The following is a 22741-nucleotide window of genomic DNA, read 5'->3' as shown; positions in this document are numbered from 1 at the left end:
AACTTACGTTTCTGCTGGCTGCCAGGGGGCTTCTTATAAAGTGGGTCAAGCCATCAGAAACAGCAGATGGTGGAAAGTATTTGCTTGAGAAAATCTTTCACAAGCTTTAGCTAGGAAAACTAGAAGTCGTAGCAGAAGCATTTAACAACAAGCAGAGGTCAGGGCAGTGGGAACGAGGGAACATTTATGAGCTGATCAGTCCAGACAGCAAAAGACTGAGATGAGAGCGCTGCTCCGAATATAGGCGCGATAATACAAGGTCGCGCCAAAGGTATAAAAAGCAAAACAGGTAATTTGCTAATTGGAACGGTCAACAGAAGGCGCGGTATTGTCTGGAATCACATACTGCAGATTCTTATGCCCAAGTAACTCTGTGAAGATGAAGGATGACAGCTTGATCATTACTGTGCTAATGCAGTTATTGAATACTTTCCTGCTAATTGATGACAATCTAGCCTGGGATTTTACAGTATTGCTATCAATGAAGTATTACAGTGTATACAATATTTTAAAAGAGTAGTTTTCAATCTGTCATCCTGTATTATCTACAACCTGTTCAATGTATTATGAACTCCATGCCAACCAAGAATTCTCCTGGAAAAAGCTCATAGACAGAGAGACATTGTTTATTAAGGGTATGTGCACACTACGGATCACCTGCCGTGGATTTTGCAGCTTGCCCTCGCTCACGGACGCTGGTGGCCGTGCACATCTCCACTGGTCCAATAGACTTAATTCTTATAGACTATATAGACTTATAGAATGAAGCCTATTGGACCAGCGGAGATGCGCACGGCCACTAACGTCTGTGAGCGGGGGCGAGCTGCGAAATCTGCAGCGGGTAATCCATAGTGTGCACATATACCACTTAAATGTAGGGCTTTTAATGGACACAGTGCTGGATTACTTTCTTTTTGCTTTGATCGCTTCACAATGGTCTCCAGGTGAATCCTCTGCACCTTGTTTGTCCAGCCTCAAGATCATAAGACCGAGGTACATATACACACAGAACTTATATGGTATGATTATGGTTGAAGCGGCAACACTATGTTTTACATTCATTATCAAAAAGTTATGCCGATGAAGCATAGTGGGTCCAATTTAATTGGTTGCACATAGTCAACTATTGACTATATTTGGCCCATTCCCCAAATACATACTGTTTCTATGTGTGGTCTGTGTTTGGTCTGTGTGTGGTCTCCTGCATTTGCACTTACGTTTTGCATAGTATATGTTCGGGAAATGAACAAGACATAGTCATTACTATGTTCAGTCTGTTAGATGCAATGAACCACCTAGGTGGACTCCACAGTATACTTCGGCACACTTTTTTTTATCGTGCAAAGTGTGGTGTGAATGGCCTCTGATTGGTAGCATCATGCAGGTGTCCTATGGCTACCTTTGTAAATTGAAAGACGTTTAAAGCTAATGTACCAGTTCACTTACTGAATTTTTTTTTTACATTTCGCCAGCATGGAGATCCTAGTAGTGTGGTCCATTTTTCAAAATGCAGCTCAGTTCCTGTGATTGGCGCTGGTTTCTTTATGTGCACTTTGACCCGCTTAATGCACTGGATGTGGGCCCAGCACCTCCAATGTAACCATATTGTTACACTGGGTGCGCTAGGACTGCCTCCAGTGCATTAAGTTGGCCAAAGTCGACATGAAACCAACTGCGATCGCAAGAACCACTCTGACACAAGGGCCCACTTGCCAATAAGTTATTGGCAGAACAAGTGTTTGCAAATAGATTTATTTGCAAGAGGGCCCTCTGCACCACAAGGTGGCCTCTGTGCCACATAATAAATGTCCCCCATCTGAATGCTCCCCTTCTGGCAAACCTGTCCATACATCCGACTACACCTCTCCCTATATTAACTAGACAGAGTCCTGCAGAGGAAATGACTGACTGCTCGATGCTTCCACATATAGCTAGTTGGACTTATAGCTAAAAAACTATCTTGTGCCTTTTTTGCATCCATAACCATCATCCATAACGCTGAGTTCAGCATTTTTTTTGTCTGGCACGGAGAGATGCCCTGTGTCACAACTGATGCAGCAAGTGCCAACACTGCTCCTGTAGGAAAGCGTGGGATCGATTTCGGCATCAGTTTCCCTCCAACATCTCTGTAGCACAGGGAGAGAAAGAAACCTGGATTGCCAGACATAAGTGAAGAGGAAAGGCATCTGATAACTCTGTTATGAGCAATTACAATGAGAATATCTCTCCAACTAGAGTAAAGGTGACCTACACCTTGGATAGCTGCTAACTAAACCCTAGTTCAGACGATATCTATCTAATTCTGTCGCCATGTGCACGCTCACCCTGTCCAAGGATGCATCTGTTTTCTATTTAAGCGACTGCCAGAAGGCTTATCTCCATGAGAGCAATGGGTACCAATAATTGAACCCAGACTCCGATCCCCCAACAGCAGATGTTGGGAGGCTACCATATACAGTATATTCGGTGGTTGGATGGTCCTGCTGGCCAACATTTATCTAATGTGTATGGCCAAATTTATTTATTAAAGGGTTTGGTCACGATATTAAAAATAATAACTTATAGGCACTTACAGTTGGTTCCAGTGGTACTCTTATAGAAAGTTCTGCCCCTTGCTGGGCTCTCTTGGCCGTTGCTCAGAACAGCCATCTCATCCATAATATAACTGAGCATGGAGAAGCATATGACCATGCTTCTTCATGCTTTGAGTCCTCCACTGAGCCTGTATTTGCGTATGGAGGACGCCATGGGAGGAGCATGGTCAGTCTTGGATGGTTGGCATTATACTATAATATTACATCCATATTATGCACAGTCCATTTCTTTCTACATAAGATTTATTTGAAACCCAAAATAGAAAATTCCCATTCCCAGTGACATCCTTAAGTATGTGATACAGTCAGATCGAGTTCCTTACAATGGGTGACTTTGACAACATGCTTTAGTCTAGACATAATAAAATATCTGAATATGTTACATGGCCATTGATTTTCTTAAGTAAATGTCATGTCACCGATTGGTCTGGTTTATAAAGAATTTGAAAAAAAAAAAACTAAATTAATGTAATGCCAGTTTTTTCTCAATGTAAGTCTGATAAAGAAGGAAATAATTAGATTTTTTTTTCATTGGCTCATTTCTTCAGTTGATATTTATTACAGACAGGCAGTGAAGCAGGCATCGCAGTCGCGCCATTTAATTAAAAAGTCAACAAAGTGATAGAGTAATTGGAAAATGCTGCAGTCCGGAGGAAGGCTGGCATCAGAGACATTACATTTCTCATATTAGATGATGAAATTGAATCGCTGACATGAGTGGCGTTATGCCTGGATAAAACACAAGTACTTTTACTACAAGTGATAAATTAATTACCATACTACAGTATAATAGATGCATGGTGTTATACAGTGACATCGAGGGGTTAACATGGTACTTTTCCCACTTAAGAATTATCCAATAATTAAGAAAACTATATTTCCATATTTTGGGAATGGGAACATTTTTGGAACAGTAAATTGGAACAGTGAAACAGCACTATAGCATATAATGCAACATAACTCTGTTATATCTGAACAGATGGAGTGATGGGTGGTCACAGTATATTAAAGGGTTACCCCTGTATACAAAACTCCAGTTAAAGTATGTACTACAAGATAAAAAATATATATTCTATGTATAATAAATGAACTCTCTTCAGTCATTTCTCATATAATCGCTCACTACTTTCTGTCCCAAAGTGTGTTTATAGCTTGTTGCCTAAGGTTATGACCTGTTGTTTAGCCTCAGATGGTCGCACATGCTCAGTTGCAGTACTAACAGGTATATGAAGGTGAGCTGTTTGTTTGGTTGTATGTATGATGTAAGTATGGAACAACATAGGATGAAAACTAGGAACTAATGTGAGAGACTCAGCAGTGAAGGAACACAATATGAACTGCAAGAGAGGATAGAGACTTGCTTATTAACAGGGGAATTCTAAGGGAACAGCCTGGAGGAATAGATATTAGCAGTGCATGATGGGAACAGTGTTGTATTGTTTTAAATCTTTTAGTCCAAACTTCAAAGTACGTGTATCTTTCCCTTTTAAGGCTATGTTCACACTACATATATTTCAGTCAGTATATTTCAGTCAGTATTGCAACCAAAACCAGGAGTGGATTAAAAACACAGAAAGGATCTGTTCACACAATGTTGAAATTGAGTGGATGGCCGCCATATAACAGTAAATAACTGCCATTATTTCAATATAACAGCCGTTGTTCTAAAATAACAGCAAATATTTGCAATTAAATGGCGGCCATCAACTCAATTTCAACATTGTGTGAACAGATCCTTTCTGTGTTTTTAATCCACTCCTGGTTTTGGTTGCAATACTGACTGAAATATACATATACTGACTGAAATATACGTAGTGTGAACCCAGCCTAAGTGTGTATTTCTCTTTTGACAAACAAACCAGAGGGGTGGACTAGCTGCAGTGCAAAGAAAACATAAAAAAAAATGACCTGTTAACCTTTCATTTACATATTCCTTTGTATTGCACTGCTTATCCATGTGATGTATCCTTTACACAGGTTGATTATTGTGCGCGGGATCCTTTGTGCGGTCCTTCACTTGCATCATCATTGGCCACAAACTTTACACAGCGGATTCCAGGGTCTATTAAACGGAACATTATCAGCAAGTAATCAGTTTGGCTGATTATTACCCTGTGTTATAGGCACTTTGGTTGGACGACCACAGATTTGTGTATATGAGACAATCTCCATTGTTATGATCTGTTGGGTTCTGGTAGACTGCAGTCTATTTGTATTCTGAGCAGGGGTGGAGAATTGTTAGTTTAGCACGTGAGGTGAAAATGCAAATATGTGATATCCTCCCATATTACCCCCCATACCCGCTTATTGTTTGCCACACTGCCCACATAACATCTGTTCCCCTCATGAGTACCAGCCACAACGCCTCCCATGAGACCAAACCACTATGTTAGTGCTACCCATACATGTCCTACAGAGTATTTGTTAGTAGCAGCTATATTACACCCACATAATACCAGCCAGAATGGGCCACTGTAAATAACAAGCACAGTGCCCACATTAGTATAACGCTTCTGTCTGTTCCATATACAGTGCCCCTATCCCCATCTGCAGGAGCTCGTGGTAGTCATGATTTATGTTATGGAGCATTGTGATGGGTCCTTAGGTGGCAATGCCCATGCACAATACTTGGACACCTCTTCTACCTGCCTCTTCCCAATCTACCACTCCCAATCCTTAGCCCCATACCAAACCCGTCATCCAATAATCATATCTGTATCAGTTACAGGGGTATTCTGCTCAAATTAAACTTTCAATATGCTACTGTCCTTGGAGAGAACATAACAAACAGTCTATTCTTACTTTTCCGCTCTCCCTTGTTTTCCCTTTAAGTCATCTTTAGGTCCGAGCTGAATGATCTTGCCCGGGGGTGAGAGTCTGATCAGCCAATCACTGCCACAACGCTGTCCCTTCTGAGTCAGTGATTGGCGGAGCAAGCTATCACCCCCAGATGTTGAGTGTGGGATTTTTTTTTTATTTTTTTTTTATTTTAAGTATTCAAAATATTTATTTAGAAAAAGCAGAATAATTACAATACCAAATATAAAAGCATGCCTCAAACAAACAAAACTCTTTGAAGGAAGCCCCACATTAAAATTAACAAATCCATCAGTCAAAGGAGTCAAGGAAATATTGTATCAGAGCAGGGGTGATGTCTATAAATACTTAACACTTGAAAATATATCTACCCAAATCCCTCCATATAAAACATTTAAGTATACTGTGGGCCAATGTGGGTAGACCCCATCCATATCAACAAAACATCCAGAAGACCTTAAACCTTAATCTATAGCTATACAACGGGTAGGAACTGCAAGCGCTCGTAGACCCCAAGATGGCCAACCGACCAGTCGGACACTAAGACCCAAACCACCGGGAAGAGAGGACCCAATCTCTAATCAATAAATAATATTTAAAAGAACAGAAACAAACAAACATAAAGAAAAAGAACAGATACAAAGCCCATATTTCCATAATCCATTTTATGTTATTTAATTTCACAAAGTTCAAAGCTCAGCAACAGTGAACCTCTAATATCCAACTATTACCGCCTCGCGTCTCATCTGTTGGACAGGTCCATGAGGCCAGGGTTTCACATAGCACTCAGGATCTGTCTAGTTACCCTTTATGCTATTATTACTCCCCTGGACCCCTTTTAAACAGAGAGTTCGTGCATTTATGTGAATAAATTAGTAAGGATTGTCCATTGGCTTCCGTCCCCCCTAAGGAGACTTCGGACCTTATAATAAACCCCTCTAATCGTCCTTCTAGGAGAGAGAGAGAAAAAAAAAACATATATATATAGCTGTAATGAATAAAGTGGAGTGTGGGATTGCTTAACTGGGAGCTGAAGATGACGTGAGAGGACACCGGGGGAGCGGGAAAAGATAAGAAGAGAAGTAGCACATTGAAAGTTTAATTTGAGCAGAATACCCCTTTAATATCCTTCTATCCCTCTAATGCTATATAATGGATATCTTCTTGGTAATGGCGAGCAGGGCCGCCATCAGGGCAGTATTGGCAGTACAGTTGTAAGGGGCCCGGGCCCAAACTAGAATTCAGGGGGCCCGCTGAAGCTCCTCACAACTGTACTGCACACACACACAGCTCCTGCTGTCTGTCAGCATCTATCACTAGCAGAGCTGAGAGAAGACACAAGCAGGGCCCCTTCCTCACTCTCTCCGGGCCCCTCCCCAGCCACCTCGGTACCTTCTCTGGCTGCGTTCTCTGTCGGGACAAGAGGAGCAGGAGGGGGAGGGGCCCGGGCCGGCTGTGTGCAGGAGAGAAGAAGAAGATGACTGCACCTCATGCTGCCCCAGACTTTCCCTGAAGAGAATGTAAGTGTGTGTGTGTTAGTGAGAGGTGTGTGTTAGTGAGTTGTGTGTGTGTGTTAGTGATTTGTGTGTGTGTGGGTTTGTGAGGTGTGTGTGTGTTAGTGAGGTGTGTGTGTTTGTTTGAGAGTTGGGGGGTCACCTGGAGTGGGGGTTAGGCTACCACCCTGTGCACACCAGATAGTAATGGTGAGCACAGCTCTGGATATCTGTATCCTCAGCCCCTCTGTGCTGTATGCTGAAACTTGTACAATTATAGCTAAAAGATGATGCTTGGTTCTTTATAAAGTGAGAGGCTTATGAAGTTCTGCAGCAGCTGAGAGGTGTGTATTATGAGGTTCTGCAGCAGCTGAGAGGTGTGTATTATGAGGTTCTGCAGCAGCTGAGATTTGTGTATTATGAGGTTCTGCAGCAGCTGAGATGTGTGTATTTTGAGGTTCTGCAGCAGCTGAGGTGTATGATGAGGTTCTGCAGCAGCTGAGGTGTATGATGAGGTTCTGCAGCAGCTGAGGTGTATGATGAGGTTCTGCAGCAGCTGAGGTGTATGATGAGGTTCTGCAGCAGCTGAGGTGTATGATTAGGTTCTGCAGCAGCTGAGGTGTATAATGAGGCTCTGCAGCAGCTGAGGTGTAGTATGATGTCTGCTTACCTTCATAATACAACTCAGCCGCGGCATAACATCATCATACACCTGAGCTGCTGCAGAACATCATAATACACCCGAGCTGCTGCAGAACATCATAATACACACCTCAGCTGCTGCAGAACCTCATCATACACCTCTGCTGCTGCAGAACATCATCATACACCTCAGCTGCTGCAGAGCCTCATCATACACCTCAGCTGCTGCAGAACATCATCATACACCTCAGCTGCTGCAGAACATCATCATACACCTCAGCTGCTGCAGAACTTCATCATAAACCTAAGCTGCTGTAGAACATCATAATACACCTCAGCTGCTTGCAGAACCTCATAATACACACTTCAGTTGCTGCAGAACATCATTTTAATTTTAACCTCAGGCAGCAGAAAAGCTAGAATTGGCCCTGTGTATTAGTAGTATGGATGTAAATATAAAATGTACATACGTGTATATATCTGTTTAAAGTGTGACTGTATGTAATGTATACAGTGTGTGTTGTGTGTGTATATATGATGTATGTAATATATACAATGTGTGTTGTGTGTGTATATGATGTATGTAATATATACAGTGTGTGTTGTGTGTATATGATGTATGTAATATATACAGTGTGTGTTGTGTGTATATGATGTATGTAATATATACAGTGTAAGTTGTGTGTATATGATGTATGTAATATATATAGTATGTGCTGTGTGTATACGATGTATGTGTGTTATATTAATGGGGGTCATCTCTTCATCGTAAGCCCGGATATTTTGTCAATCTGTTATTTTACCCAGCAATGACGTCGGCACTCGGGAAATTACAGGTGTAACTTGACTACTTCGCCACTGAGGGCCGCCCACATGACTACATGGGGTAATTTACATATGGTTTTTCAAAGTTGTTTTTTTGGGGACGACTGGGGGGCCCAGACACTTTGAGTGTACGGGGCCCAGAAATTCCTGATGGCGAGCACCTTATATACACAGATTTCTCTTACTGTCTGATTTATTAGTCCTGTCACAGAACTATTCAGCACAAAACAAAGAGAAGTAACAAAAGCCAATTTTGTAAACTGTCTGAAGTCTGAAGCTTTTCCTCTGTAAAATCCATCTTCTCCCTGGCTGTCAGAACTGACACATTTCTCCTGGAGGTTATGTTGTTCTGAAAACCATGCCAGATATTACTCCACAAAGTATTTCCTGTTGTTTTTTACAGCTACTTGGCTGCGGCTAAAATAAAAAGAAATACAATCAAACAGAGACGTGGTCTATAGCCCGTCTATAGTTATCCTTGGGGATGGGGAGCCTAAAGTCCTCCAGCTGTTACAAAACTACAATTTCCATCATGCCTGGACTGCCCAGGTATGATATGAATTGTAGTTTTGCAACAGCTGGAAGGCCAAAGGTTTCCTACCCCTTCTTTAGGTGACCTGTTCACTCCTTTTTAGATCTTGTTAAATTCATGCATGCATGTGGCATACTATATAGTCTCATACATTTTTTGGACTGTTTAGGTTGTCACCTCATTGGACCCCGGTTGCCCGAAAGTAGTGAGCAGGAATTAATCAGGCATAAATCATAATAAATCTGGCCACGCCTTCTCCCCACCTTGCTGCTCCTCCTGTCCGTCCTTTAGGCGAGTGGGGGTTATGGCTGGCGTACGCCAGAGAGAATGCAAGAATCTAGACCTTTTTCAACGCCAAGGACGGATTATTGATAAAGCTTGTGACATTGGAAATATTTATTTATTTTTAATAAGTTTGAGAATTCCAAGGTGCCAGACAGTGAAAAAGCATTAAACTAAGAAGCATCAACAACCTAAAGGGATATTACAGTTTAAGGCCATGCTCACATGGCGTAAGAGACCGGCCGCTCCGTGATCCAGCTGGGTAACGGAGCGGACGGTCTCTGAAAAGATCATCCAGTACCGGACGTATGATCTTTGACGCCGCAGAGTTCTGATGCGGGCGCATCAGAACTCCCCACTGCAGACATTGAAGCAAGCGGCCGGAGCCGCTCGCTTCATTGTGTTAACTGACAGAGCTTTCTGCGGCTGCTAGTTACTGAATAGCGGCCACAAAAAACTGACATGGCAGTTTCTTTTACGAAAAGTTACGTTGTGTGAACATAGCCTCAGAAAGTGAAGGTTATTCTATAATAGAAAGTTTTTAGACTTTTCTATTGTACTTTGTGTATCAGTTTGTGGGTTTTTTTTCAGTATCTCTGCTTGCAGTCGTTCATCGTGTGGAAGTAAACTGGGAAAAAACTATTTAGATGCCTATTGAATGCCAGCAAGTAAAGAAATTGATAAAAAGTATATTGAAAGTTTGTCTTTCTGTTGTTGTTTTTTTTAATTATTATTATTTAAAGAAGAACCTTTATCTGTTTAAACCTTAAAGGGATTGACCTGTTTTTATGTATTTTACGAAAATATGTATTAATGATAATTATACGTTATTTAAAGAGATACTTCAGGAAAAACATGTTTTTAAAGCAACTGGTTTCAGAAAGTTATAGAGATGAGATTTTTTTTCTGGAGTACCCCTTTAATTACATGTCTCGTAATGCACTAGTGCCCTGTCACATCTAACAATGAAGCTCTGTTCTCTGGCAAGATGATGCTCTATTTCATAACATGGCGGACTATGAAGCAGCATGTGACTATAAGCTTATTCAGTCTCTTTATAGGCATACGCTACATGGTCATGTTGTATGATTACTATGATACTTCTTTATATTCTATCATGTTATTGAATTATTGAATGGAACACTGTCAGTTTAAGACATAATGGCAGGAGTTTGAAGAGGCAGATCTTCCTCAGTGTACATAATAGGGCACCTATTATTATTATGTTAGGCTAGGTTCACACTGCATTTTTTCTGCCCATTTAATTTATCCATTTTGGGGGGGGGGGAAGAGATGCAAAAAGAGATGTAGTCGTATGCCATCAGTTAGGATCTGTTTTCCATTGACTTCCATTACAACGTAATTGGCCACTTTTTTCTGCATGTTAAAACTATTTAAAAATGGATCTGTTAAAGGGAAAGTAAAAACGAAGTGTAAAGTGTCTAATTTATATTTATATTATTTTCTCAATTTGGTTATGCCTGTTGAATCTGTTGGCAGTATATAAATAAAAATTATTATTATTATTAGTAGTAGTAGTAGTAGTAGTAGTAGTAGTAGTAGTAGTAGTAGTAGTAGTAGTATAGAGTAGAATCTTGGTGGTCCAGGTTCTGACTTCTCATCGTCCTTCTTTTTTCTTGGTGAGCCAGGCATGCGGTAAGGCTCAGACCCTCTGACATGTCTCTGCGATGTCTGAATGGGAAGGATCCTTTAAACTGTATTTAGCAACCAACTGCATCTTGTGATGTACTGTATCTTGTGTCTTTCTACAGAAAATATCCTTTGGTCTCATTAATCAAATATAAGTAGATGCGATTAGACAAACTAATATCCCAAGGCCAACAATCTGTTCATTAATAATGATGACGCTGGTTCATTGTTCAAGTGAGCGTAATGACATTTTGGAAAGATCTTTTATTTTAAACTAATTTGTAAACAGAAGAGTTTGTGCAACTAAAAATGTCTCCCTACCCCATGTTTGATTGTATCTCTCTTACAGGGAACCTGTCACTAAGACAATACTATGTAATCTATTGCCATCATGTTCTAGAGCAGGAAGAACTGAGCAGGATGATATATATCTGTGTGGGAACATGTTTGATTATTGTAACATGTTTGATTATTGATTGAAATTCCTGCTCATCGGTATTAGGGGTCTAGTGGGCGGTGTCACTCAATGGACTGGACTCTTTAGCATGGAAACATCTGGGATTTCAATCAATAAATTACAAGTTATATTGAATATTTTCCTATGAAGATATATATCAACCTGCTCAGTTCCTTCTGCTCTGTAACATGATGCCCATAGCTTAGGTAACATTTTCATGGTGAAAGGTTCCCTTTAAAGAAAAATTCCCTAAATTGAAATAAAAAATCTAGACATTTTTTTGGCCTCAGAAATCATTTTGAATGGATGAATACATGGGCATCAGGGCAGTTTTCTGCAGGTTGGTGAGTGACCCTTAAAATTGGCCATCAGTCTTTGTTCATCAGTGGCCAGACCTCTTAAAGGTTTTCTCAGGTTAAGTAAAAAGATATTCAATAATCCCCCCTCCTGGAGACTAACAATCTGTTTAATACTTATTACCTTATCAGTCTCCTTCCCCAAGTTTTTACTCTCTCCCTTTCACTCCAGACACTGAAAACTGTGTCTGACCATTCCTCACCATGCCACCGCTGAACTCCCTTTTCTTCTTCCCTTCGGGGACACCTAAGTGATCAGCGTCCCTGGCCAGCTGCCTCTGCACTTTGTGATTCCAGTCGAGAGGGTTACTCACCATAAGGTCACCAGAAACTTCACTGTGGAGGGGACTGCTTGGCATCACAGACTACAGAGACAGCTCTACAAGGACGCTGATTACCTAGCTGTCCCCGAAGGGAAGAGAAAAAGAAGGTTCAGCTGTGGGACGGAGATGAATGCTCAGACACAGTTTTCGGTTTCTGAAGTAGAAGAGAGCACAGTCAAAACTCTGGGAAGATGATAACCAGTATTGAACAGATAGTTACATAGTGAACATCTATTTTATTTAACTGTATAACCCCTTTAACCTTTATGTCCCCCTATCAGTAGAATGAAGAACATGAATGGATATGAGCTGCAGTACCGTTGAGTTACTGCACCTCTATAAACAATTGGGCTGTGATGCTCTGTGAGCTATATAACATCAAGGTGTACTGATAACAAATGTACAGTATATAGGTTTATTTTCCACATGTAACTTTGTGCTGTAATGACTCATGAGTAATTAAAGGAGAAGTGGGGCCAATTTTAAAATCTGGTAGGGGCAGGGGAGAATTTGATCAGGAGTACGCTCTTACCTCTCCGTGCCCGCGGTGAGTAGCAAGACCAGCCTCGGGACCCCTACCAGAAGGCGTTTTCCCCCGAGTTGTGATGACGTCATGACCCGGGGGGAAATTCCTGTCCCTGCTGATGGACTGGTGGGCGGGCTGGTGCCGCCAATCACCGCCGGCACGAGGAGAGGTAAGCTCATATTCCCGATTTAATTCCCCCCTGCCCCTGCCGGCTGCCAGATTTTAAAATTGGCCGGACCTCTCCTTTTAAAGAGGGAAATGTCTGTAAATTGTGAGGGTCCTCTATGCGGGCAATAGAGCCTACAAAAATACTGTATCCAATTACTATGATTCAGCCATTGTTTGATGGTGGACAGGGCAAAAGCCTCGTGTGAAATTTAGAAAGGCTTCATGCAAGAAAACAAGCCGCTTCACATATTCTCACACATTTCTCGCCGCTCATCCGTGCGCTTGAATTACAGCCATTTCATAGGCACAACAATGGGATGTTGGGGCTTAATGATAAGGCTTGATTTCCCGAGCTATTAGTTGTATAAACCGCCGGTAATCTTCCAGTAAGAAAAGCACTCCTCATTTTTCTAGGTTCTTTCGTATTGTTCATCATCTAAATGGCTGCTTAATGCCACCATATAAAGCCTAGAGTGACTCAAGAAAGCAGTTCTTTTCAGCAGGGCTTTCTGTCGCTTATGTACCAAGGTTCTTAAAACATCTTCAAAGGACAATGAGAGATGTGTGTAAGACTAGTAAAATGAACTTATATTTTACCTTAAAGGGAAACTGACAGCAGTTTCCAGGCACCGTTTACAGGAACATTGCATAATACTTTGCCAATGCTTTTCAGTAAAAAGCATCTTTATTCCAGGATGACAGTGTCACAAAGGTGTATCTCTGACACTGTCATTGTACGCCCCACACAGCCTCCGCCAGCCCGGCGGCTCCGGTCACTGCTATCAATCATTCTAGAAGAGGCGGCAACCTTAAAGGGGTTATCCAGCACTACAAAAACATGGCCACTTTTCCCCCTACTGTTGTCTCCAGTTCAGGTGCGGTTTGCAATTAAGCTCCATTTACTTCAATGGAACTGAGTTTTAAAACCCCACCCAAACTGGAGACAACAGTAGGGGAAAAGTGGCCATGTTTTTGTAGCGCTGGATAACCCCTTTAAGATACAGATATTTGCTACTGCTCTGGGCAGTTCCTGACATGGACAGAGGTGGCAGCAAAGGGTACTGTAAAAGAATACAAAGAAATGAATATATTCTTTGTGCAAGACATGCAGCAGCTGATAAGTACTGGAAGACTTGACTTGAGATTTTTAAATCAAAGTAATCTACAAATCTGTATAACTTTCTCATTCTTATATATATATATATATATATATATATATATATATATATATATATATATTTATTTATTTTTTTTATATATATATTTATTTTTTTTCAAATTACCCCTTTAAGGAGGACACAGGTACACACAAAATCCATTACATAGTTTACAAGGTTGTAGTATACAATATAACTACCTTAGTAGTATGACTGGACCATGGTACACAACAAGAACTATTGTTTTAACCCTATCTCCACTATGTGGAATTAGGGTTAAAACAATAGTTCTTGTTGTGTACCATGGTCCAGTCATACTACTAGGGTAGTTTTAGAAGAGCGAATACTAATATTATGGCCAAATAATATCCTTTTTTGGCCGCTAGATGACAGTTGTCCAAAAACAAAAAAGTTGTTGTGTGGTCGTGGCCATGATGTGCATTGGGGCACAGAAAGTGTCCACATCTAACATGTAGCTTATGTTCCAGGGAGATATTAGCATACTTTCAGAACAGTATGCCGTAGTATTAGTAACTGTCAGCAAGTAGAGCCTAGCCATGTGTACAGTATATGCGGTCCATGACCACCTGCTGCCTCTGGGGTAAAAGGTGGTCATGGATTGTGGGTACTGTAAACTTTGGTAGGAAAATCAGTTTTATTGGAAATTCTATAATACATAGCCTTTTCCTGTCCTGTATTACACCAAGTCCTATGAATGTGAATAGACTCTGTGATGTATTACCAACATTACTAAGGAATTCCTTAAGACCTGAGATTTTCAGTTCCTATTAAACAGACAGAACATCGTTGTGCATTCATGCCTCTAATTCTAACTAACTGCACAAACGAAAATTATTATATGGGAGGAAAGAGATGGAAAATAAAGGTCAAATTGTTTTTTTTTAAATCATAACATCAATTTTACAGATCAGAAATTCTCTTTTTCCTTGCTCACAATTTTCCACAAGAGAACATTGGACATGACATCAAGTATGCATAAAAAGTGACACTTTAGTTTTGTTCTTTATACACAATGACAGCTATTGTAAATTAATGTCAACTAGTCAGGTTTGTTTTGCCCAACTGTGCTGCCCTTTGATAAAACGGGATTGTTACACGTACACCGCCAGCTTCATGCCAGATGAAAAGTTACAGGGGAGCAAATTAAGTGATTTTTTTTTTTTACTTAATTAGTCAATATAGGGCATGTAGAAAACAGAAAACTAGATGTGGAAGGTTTATTATGTATTTTAATTTATACACAGCACCAAAAATACTGTGTATGTGTCACTATGCTTAAAGGGAAACTATAAGCAGCTAGAAGAATTTAACCTGCTGATATGTCCCTATAGTACGCTTGGCGCTGAGGATGGGGGTAAGTTTTCTACCTTCATCCTGGACACTAGTAAAGGGGTGCTCCAGCGAAAATCTTTTTCTTTCAAATCAGTTGGATTCAAAAAAATTATATATATTTGTAATGTACTTCTATTTAATAATCTGAAGTCTTTCAGTACGTATGAGCTGCTGTCTGCCCTGCAGATGTGGTTTATTCTTTCTAGTCTGACACAGTGCTCTCTGCTGCCACCTCTGTCCTTGACAGGAACTGTCCATAGCAGGAAAAGGTTTTCTATGGGGATTTGCTACTACTGTGGACAGTTCCTGGCACACACAGATGTGGCAGCAGATAGCATTGTGTCAGAATGGAAAGAATACACCATTTCCTGGAGGACATACAGCAGCTGATAAGTACTGGAAGCCACTATGAATGTGATGTGGAGGAAGTAGAGGTTAATGATGTACTAGCTTTCCAAGGTGCTATCAAAGCAGAAATGAAAACAGCAGCACAGGAAGGAATGAGTTATACTACACTGAACAATTGCACTACATTGAACAAAAGCCTTGATTTACCTTTCAGGAAAGGTGTGGAGCATAATGAGCAGGCAGACTGGTTCATCTTGCAGGTACACAGGCCAGGCTTGCTTAGGGCCCTTTTACACATAAAGATTATCTGACAGATTATCTGCCAAAGATTTGAAGCCAAAGTAAGGAATGGAATTGAAAAGAGAAGAAATCTCAGGCTTTCCTTTATGACCTGATCTCTGTTTATAGTCTGTTACTTGTTTTGGCTTCAAATCTTTGGCAGATAATCTGTCAGATAATCTTTCCGTGTAAAAGGGCCCTTAGGCTGTATCTCTCTCTCCTGTACATTGCAGTGGCTTAGCCCAGTCCCTACTTCCTGTGTTGTGTCTTGCTATGTTTGAGACAGATTGCACCTAACAACAAGCAATGAACAGCAGATATAAGGAAAAAAAACACCTGATGGTCAAGACTTAAGAACTTTCTTTAGGGGTAGTGTCAGAAATATGTCAGAAATTACATGAAGAAAATTTTTTGCTGGAGTGGGAGTGAGTGTGTTTTCTATTTTAGACTACAGCATGAGGGCTACCTTTTAACAGAGAAATGGGTTATTTTGAAAGAAAGTATACAAAAAAACCTTAATTATAAAAGTATATTATAAGCCTGTAAGATGCCTTTGCTTTGCTGCAGAAAAATACCAAAAAACAAGCGCCCAATACAATAGGTCTATAGCAAACATACCTAGTTGTGGATGTGAGGCTAATGGGAAACCCCATTGATGGATGGCACGTAGTTTACACTCTCCATTTTACAATGCAGCTGGGGTTGTCTTCTGGGAGATCATGACAACTAATTGCATTGCCTTTGGATGAGCTAAGAGCTGAGATCACTGTGGAAATGTACAGTATGCAGATCCCATTAAGGCCATTGATACTGTCTACAAAGAAGACTGATTGACACTTTACAATGTTTGGGATTGTGTTGTTGAAGCCGCGTCCATTGATTGAACCTTAGGAGCAAGAGACTTGTGGTAAATCAAGAAGTTCATGAAAAGGAGGGCGTCTCCATGGAATACTTTATGGGGGTGTGATGGGAGGACTGGTATTTAAGCATCTCATTGCTTTATAGTCGATCATAGAAAACCTGAGAAATCAATGGTTACGACTTTTAGTTTCATCATGAGCTAAGACTAATTTATGAAACATATATTAATGTCATCCTTAGTGCTGTAAAAATAATTTGTGTATTTTATTATTTTCCAATATAATATGCCCTGTAATTCATATAAAGTCACAAAGCTAGAAATGTTTGGTTGTTCTGGATTATTTTTATAATTAAATACATTTTAAATATATTTAAGTTTAGGTGCCACCTATCTGAAGATAGATGGTAGCTAGCCCCATCAAAGGCAATGACATTTTTTGTTTTTAGTCAATGAGGGTATTATATTCCATTTACTAAAAAAAAAAATTGCCAAAAAAAAAGATCTTATTGTAACCACACTGTGCTCTTTTAATATTGAGCATGTAGATCCACTGGGCCACAGCAATCAATGGAGAGAGCTGCACAAGGGATCGGAGTCTAAGGGGAAGCTGGTCTTCATCAGAGCCTGCCGCAAGACAGTTTGGGCTTGCTGCAGCAGATGACCCCCCAGGTTGCTACCCCTAGTTTGACTTGCTTGCAATGGAGGGCAAGGTGCAACAACGAGCAACATAGACATGTTTAACCAGACAGGGTATGGGCAGGAACATGGGAAAAGGGACCACAGAGGCTTTAACAGGGGAAGAGGGCAGGATGGGTAATATATATATAGCTGGGCTGAAAGTAGCAGCCACTAAAGGACGTGATGGCCCTTTAAATTTTACTGAGCTAGTGTGTGTGCCCCTCTCAGGCGAGGACATGTGTGCTGGCAAAGAGAAGAGGAACAGGAGCATAGGCGGGTAAGAGAACCTGTGCAGGGGGCAGACTACAGGCGGACCTACTGTATACCCTTACATCAGGGAAATTACGTCCGCTGCAGAAGAAGAGGCGGAGGAACGTGGACCATGCGCTGCAGCCTAAATCGTAACAGTTTTGGCAGCACCATCTATGTGCAAATATAACATTGCCTTCATTTATTTATTTAAATCCTTTTGATAAGTATTATGAAGTGAACTGAGTTTGAAGTCATGCCTATAATGGTGCATTTTGATGTCGTCTATGGAATATACATTGACAGTTGGCGCTGCAGTGCCCGTATATGTCATGTAGCAATATGATGTAAACATGGCTAAAAATATTTGTTTGTTACAAGCTTGTCCATCTTTGTTATACCTCGGATGTTGACTCCCTACTTGTTATATTTACATTGACTTTTCAGATAGGATTTTGTGCCTGCGGGCATCTCAGATGTAAACCTACTATGGCTTCTATTGCACTGCAACTCCAAGGCAGCAGAAGTCAACTCATCTCAAGGTTTTTGGCCATTTTCCTAATAGGAAGTGATGGAAGTTAGAAAAATAGCATTACAGTCAGCCAGAGAGGTTTTCTGGGATGGCTCATAAATGGTCTGTCCTTGGAATAAGCCATGAATATATAATCATATCGTAATGTTTCTTAGAAATACTGACTACGAACTGTTACACAAACCAATAGACCACAAGTCACTAAACACTGCCACGACTAAATGGATTCATGACAGATCTGATGTAAACACATCCGTGTATTCAGCGGCAATTGACAGTAGCTGAAAGTTCCTTTAATGACAACTGAAGAAGCTTTACTACCCTGTTACCCAGTTACTTTGGACCAGCTACTCAATATCAAGGAAGGTTATGGGTGGGATATCCCTCCATTGACCACTTGAAAGGAAAGAACAACCCCGTATACATTTTACATTTAATCTAATTCATGTGTTATTATAGTTAATGTGATAAATTTACATGAAATGATCCCCATTACAAAACATAGGAGATTAATGGCATTAAAAGATACTCTGGGTCATCTTGTCTGCTCTTATATTATCTCCTTTAATATTATCTTAGGATATATGTACGGTATATATATCTATATGTTTTTGGTTTTTTTTCTTTTAATCCGAGGCACATTTCAAGTGTAACTGTTATTTAAAATGTAATTTTTCAATAGTGCAGGCAATTTTTAGAAACTCTGTAATAGGTTTTATTAGGCAAAAAGCCTAGTTCTGCACTCAAAAAGCTGTTTTCCAGCCACCCCCCTCATCTGTTCATTATCAAGGAAAGTCGTAAGTCGTCTACATTACAGAGGGGCAAAGTGAAGATAGGTTTGCTGTGCCTTTTATAACCAATGAAGGGGGTAGTCGCTGAGGGGATGAGTGAGCAGGAAGAGTAGAGAAACAACCTGTGCAGTTTGGAGACTAGGCACAGAAATCGCTGGATTCACAGGTCATACTGCTCAGTGTCTGTCTGGGTACTTGGTGAGGTAAGATTGCAGGATGTTGTGCTGTGCTGGCTCTTATACACAGGCTGTTTCTATAATCTCCCTGACCACTTATTCCCCTTAACCTCCTTCCTCCCATAGACCATAATGGATACAGCGAACCTGTTTCTTCTGAAGTAAGAGGGGAAAGGCCGCAAAAAAGTTTTTTGGGGTACAGAAGGAAATTCTTTTGCTTAATAAAACTTTATTAGAGTTTCTAAAAATGGCTTTTGCTATTGACAGTTACACTTTAAGTCTTTCCAGATATGCTTTATGCTTCAGACCATCCACCATTTTTTAGCCATCTTTGGACCTGTTCTATTTTATCAATATCTTTTCTCCCTCTTCCTACTGGTTATACCTCTAGCTATACAGCCCAGCATACAAATTTCTTTCTCTACTGTCTAGTCGCACTGGTCATTTTAAGGCTGTCAGAAATCACTACCCCTAAATCCTTCTATTCTGAAGTCTCTGTTAACACACAAACACCAATATGATACTTGGAGGGTATTTTCTCCCCAAGTGCATTATGCTTTCCTTAAGATATTTTGCACAGCTGTATACATTACAGTACATGATCCCAAGCATAACACATTGGGGGAGATTTATCAAAGGGTGTAAAATTTAGACTGGTGCAAACTACCCTCAGCAACCAATTACAGCTCAGCTTTAGGCAGTGCTGAAAGGAAAGAGGAGCTGTGATTGGTTGCTGTGGGTAGTTTGCACCAGTCTAAATTTTACACCCTTTGATAAATCTCCCCCATTGAATAACTATAGACTATATACTAAATATAAGTATAGATTAACCTTTTACCAGACACCTGCTCCAGAAAATAGTTTGCTTTGTCTCTTTATATGATATCTTCATATCTTTATGTTTCCATTTTTAGAACATTGTTTTGTTGGAGAATATCACATGAATATTTAGTCTTTTGTTCTGCGTTACTCTTGTTTTCTGGATGTAGCAGGTTTGGGATTGTAGTTACAATGTGGCATCTATCAGTTATGTAACGTTCTGTTACGTGTTATCAATAATAATTAGTCCTAATTAGCATGTCAGGAAAACAAGTACAATTCAGTTTATAGGATTGTGTAATAGCAATAGGAGTCACGTTATTGAGTGCTCTATTAGTCATTCACAGAGGTCACGAGATGTGTTATTACTTAGCATTCCAAGTGATAAAAGTCTGCCAAGTCCTGGTCATTACTCATTGTCTAATAAGATTTACCTCATTATATGATAGAATTTCCTATTCAATGGTAACCTTGTGTCAAGAGCAAAGTTTATACAGGTTAATGAACTCTAGGCAGGAAATCTGGTATACATGCTAAGAGAAAGGAAATGTATTTGTTGGTACATGGGTGATGGTTGGGTTGGTGAGTACTATTCGCAATTAGAAGTCATCACGAGACTTTGATTTTGCATACTGGTGGTATACAAAGAACATTGTAGCTCTGTAAGGATATAAAGACATTAAAGTGGAATGAAGTCTTTCATTTGGAACCTAATTTCGTGAGCCAGGATGGAGAGCCTCTTAATAATGGTGGCCATACACCTTCAGCAGCTGTTGGCCAAACGTTTATTTTTCTGACATGTTTCACCTCCAATTCCTCCACACAGTTGAACATTCAGTAAGCCAGTACTACAATTCTCTGGTGGAGGCTCATCTCTCTGACCAACATCATTGGTTGGAGGAGAGTCAGGAGGTCCCCATACACATTATTCTGATGGAAAACCTGCAAAAGTCTGTGGGTTCAGGTGACTTTTCACTACTCTATATCAGCACTTAAGGAGTAATTCTGGTGGATCTAGGTGTCCTTATAGTTCTTGGAAGGTCAATTATTTAAATGGCCAGCACATATTGCATTTCCAGTACAGGAGTATAGCTGGTTGTAGCATTCCTTGATGTTAATCGGCGATCACCAGGGGAATTTTGAAGCTGGACCTATAGTGACCAGTTGCTTGCTGGGTCTTTAGTTTAAAAAAAAGCGGTTGTCTTCATGAGATATCCTCTTCACTTACTTAATGGCCTACACTGAAAGGGCCTAAAAGAGTTTTTAGGGGGCATTCTGACAGGAGTAAGGAATGGGAGGACAGAGAAGAAATAAACTTTACTTACCTCTCTTCCCGCTCCTGGTCAAGTGCCGCTGCAAATGCTCAAGTGACGTCTCAACGCACCCAGTACAGGATAAAGCAGCAAATTTCAGGTCTTAGAAGTCAAGTGCAATTGACCACTAAAGTCAGTGATTGGCTGTAGTGTCTTAGCCTGAGTGCATATACATAAAGGCATTTGGTTATTAAGGGGTTGATCCTCAACAAACCCTCATACAACCATAAAAATTTAATTAAAAATGAAAACATGGGAAAATTCAATTGGTTAGGATTCAAAATAGCTGTATCCTTGAGGGTTTTTTTGTGGGGATTACAACACTTCCTATCCTTAGGCAATCAATGTTAGAACGTGGGGTGCTGATGAGGTGATTGATGGAGCTGTGGCACTTATTAGGCCGACAATATTGTGATCCTGGAAAGCCCCCTTAAACATGATGTGTGTGTGTGGTGAGGAGGGTACCATGAGCATTTTTAGGGGACAAAGGTATTTTCTCAAAATATGTTATTGAAAAATTCAGAAAAGTAATTTTTAGGCTATTGTCACACATTGTATTTCTGTCAGTCTTTAGGTCAGTATTTTTTCATCCAAAACCAGGAGTGGATTCTGTGAAAACACAGAAACTGTGCAAATCTTTCCATTATAATTTTGCTCCATCAGTTCCACTCCTGGTTTTGGTTGAAAAAGGACTGACAAAAAGACTGACAGAAATACTATGTGTGAACATAGCCTTAAAGTGCAAGGATCAAGTGTAGTGTTTTAGCTAAAAAGAATACTCAAAGTGGGTACATCTGTACTCCAATGAAGAGCCTCCTTCTCTTCCTTTAGAAATACTTTATTAGCCTAATACCAGAACTAGATTTAATACATACAACGTAATAAAGCTGGTTGCTAACATGTATTTTGCTGTGATCATCAAACGTATTTCGAAACCAGTTGAAAAGCAATTCCGGTCTCGGTTGGAAATGAGCTTGAAGCAGCAGTATATGTGAGATAAGAAATTCAGTGAGACCCACAGGACTGCATCCTCCAGATGTCTGTATTATGCAGAGGATAACCTCACAGAGGAGATTCCAGGCTGCAGACCCTATACCGAGAGGCACGGCATATGTTTTATCGCCATCCCCAGATATACAGATTATACCTACCATGTTGTGAATTTTCAAAGAGTCAAATTGAAAAATCTTTTTGAAATGTTTTATCCTATATACAAAGAAAATAAGGAATGAGATATTATATATATATATATATATATATATATATATATATATATATATATATATATATATATATATAATAATGTCTGTAAATCTAGTGTCAATTTAAGGAAGTGATTTCTATTGCCACAGTTCTGTATACTCCTCCTGTCCTGACATGTCTATTACTGCAGGTGTGGAAAGGACATGTGTATATATTCACAATATATCCAATCTTTAAAGGGAATAAGTCACATTGATCAAACAATCTGATCAGCCAGTATCATCTTATAGAGCAGAGGGAGTTGAGCAGATTAATA

At 40.1% G+C, this 22741-nt stretch overlaps 1 protein-coding gene across 3 annotated transcripts in view; it reads left to right on the top strand.

Moving 5' to 3' along the window:
* The window catches only part of XKR4 (XK related 4), a 239584-nt gene that overhangs the window by 133130 nt on the left and 83713 nt on the right, over positions 1-22741 (top strand). The gene's annotated exons all lie outside the window — the stretch shown is intronic.

Source organism: Dendropsophus ebraccatus, chromosome 2 (assembly GCF_027789765.1).
Source record: "Dendropsophus ebraccatus isolate aDenEbr1 chromosome 2, aDenEbr1.pat, whole genome shotgun sequence".
Taxonomy (NCBI): Eukaryota; Metazoa; Chordata; class Amphibia; order Anura; family Hylidae; genus Dendropsophus; species Dendropsophus ebraccatus.
This window is presented reverse-complemented; position numbering and strand designations above follow the sequence as displayed.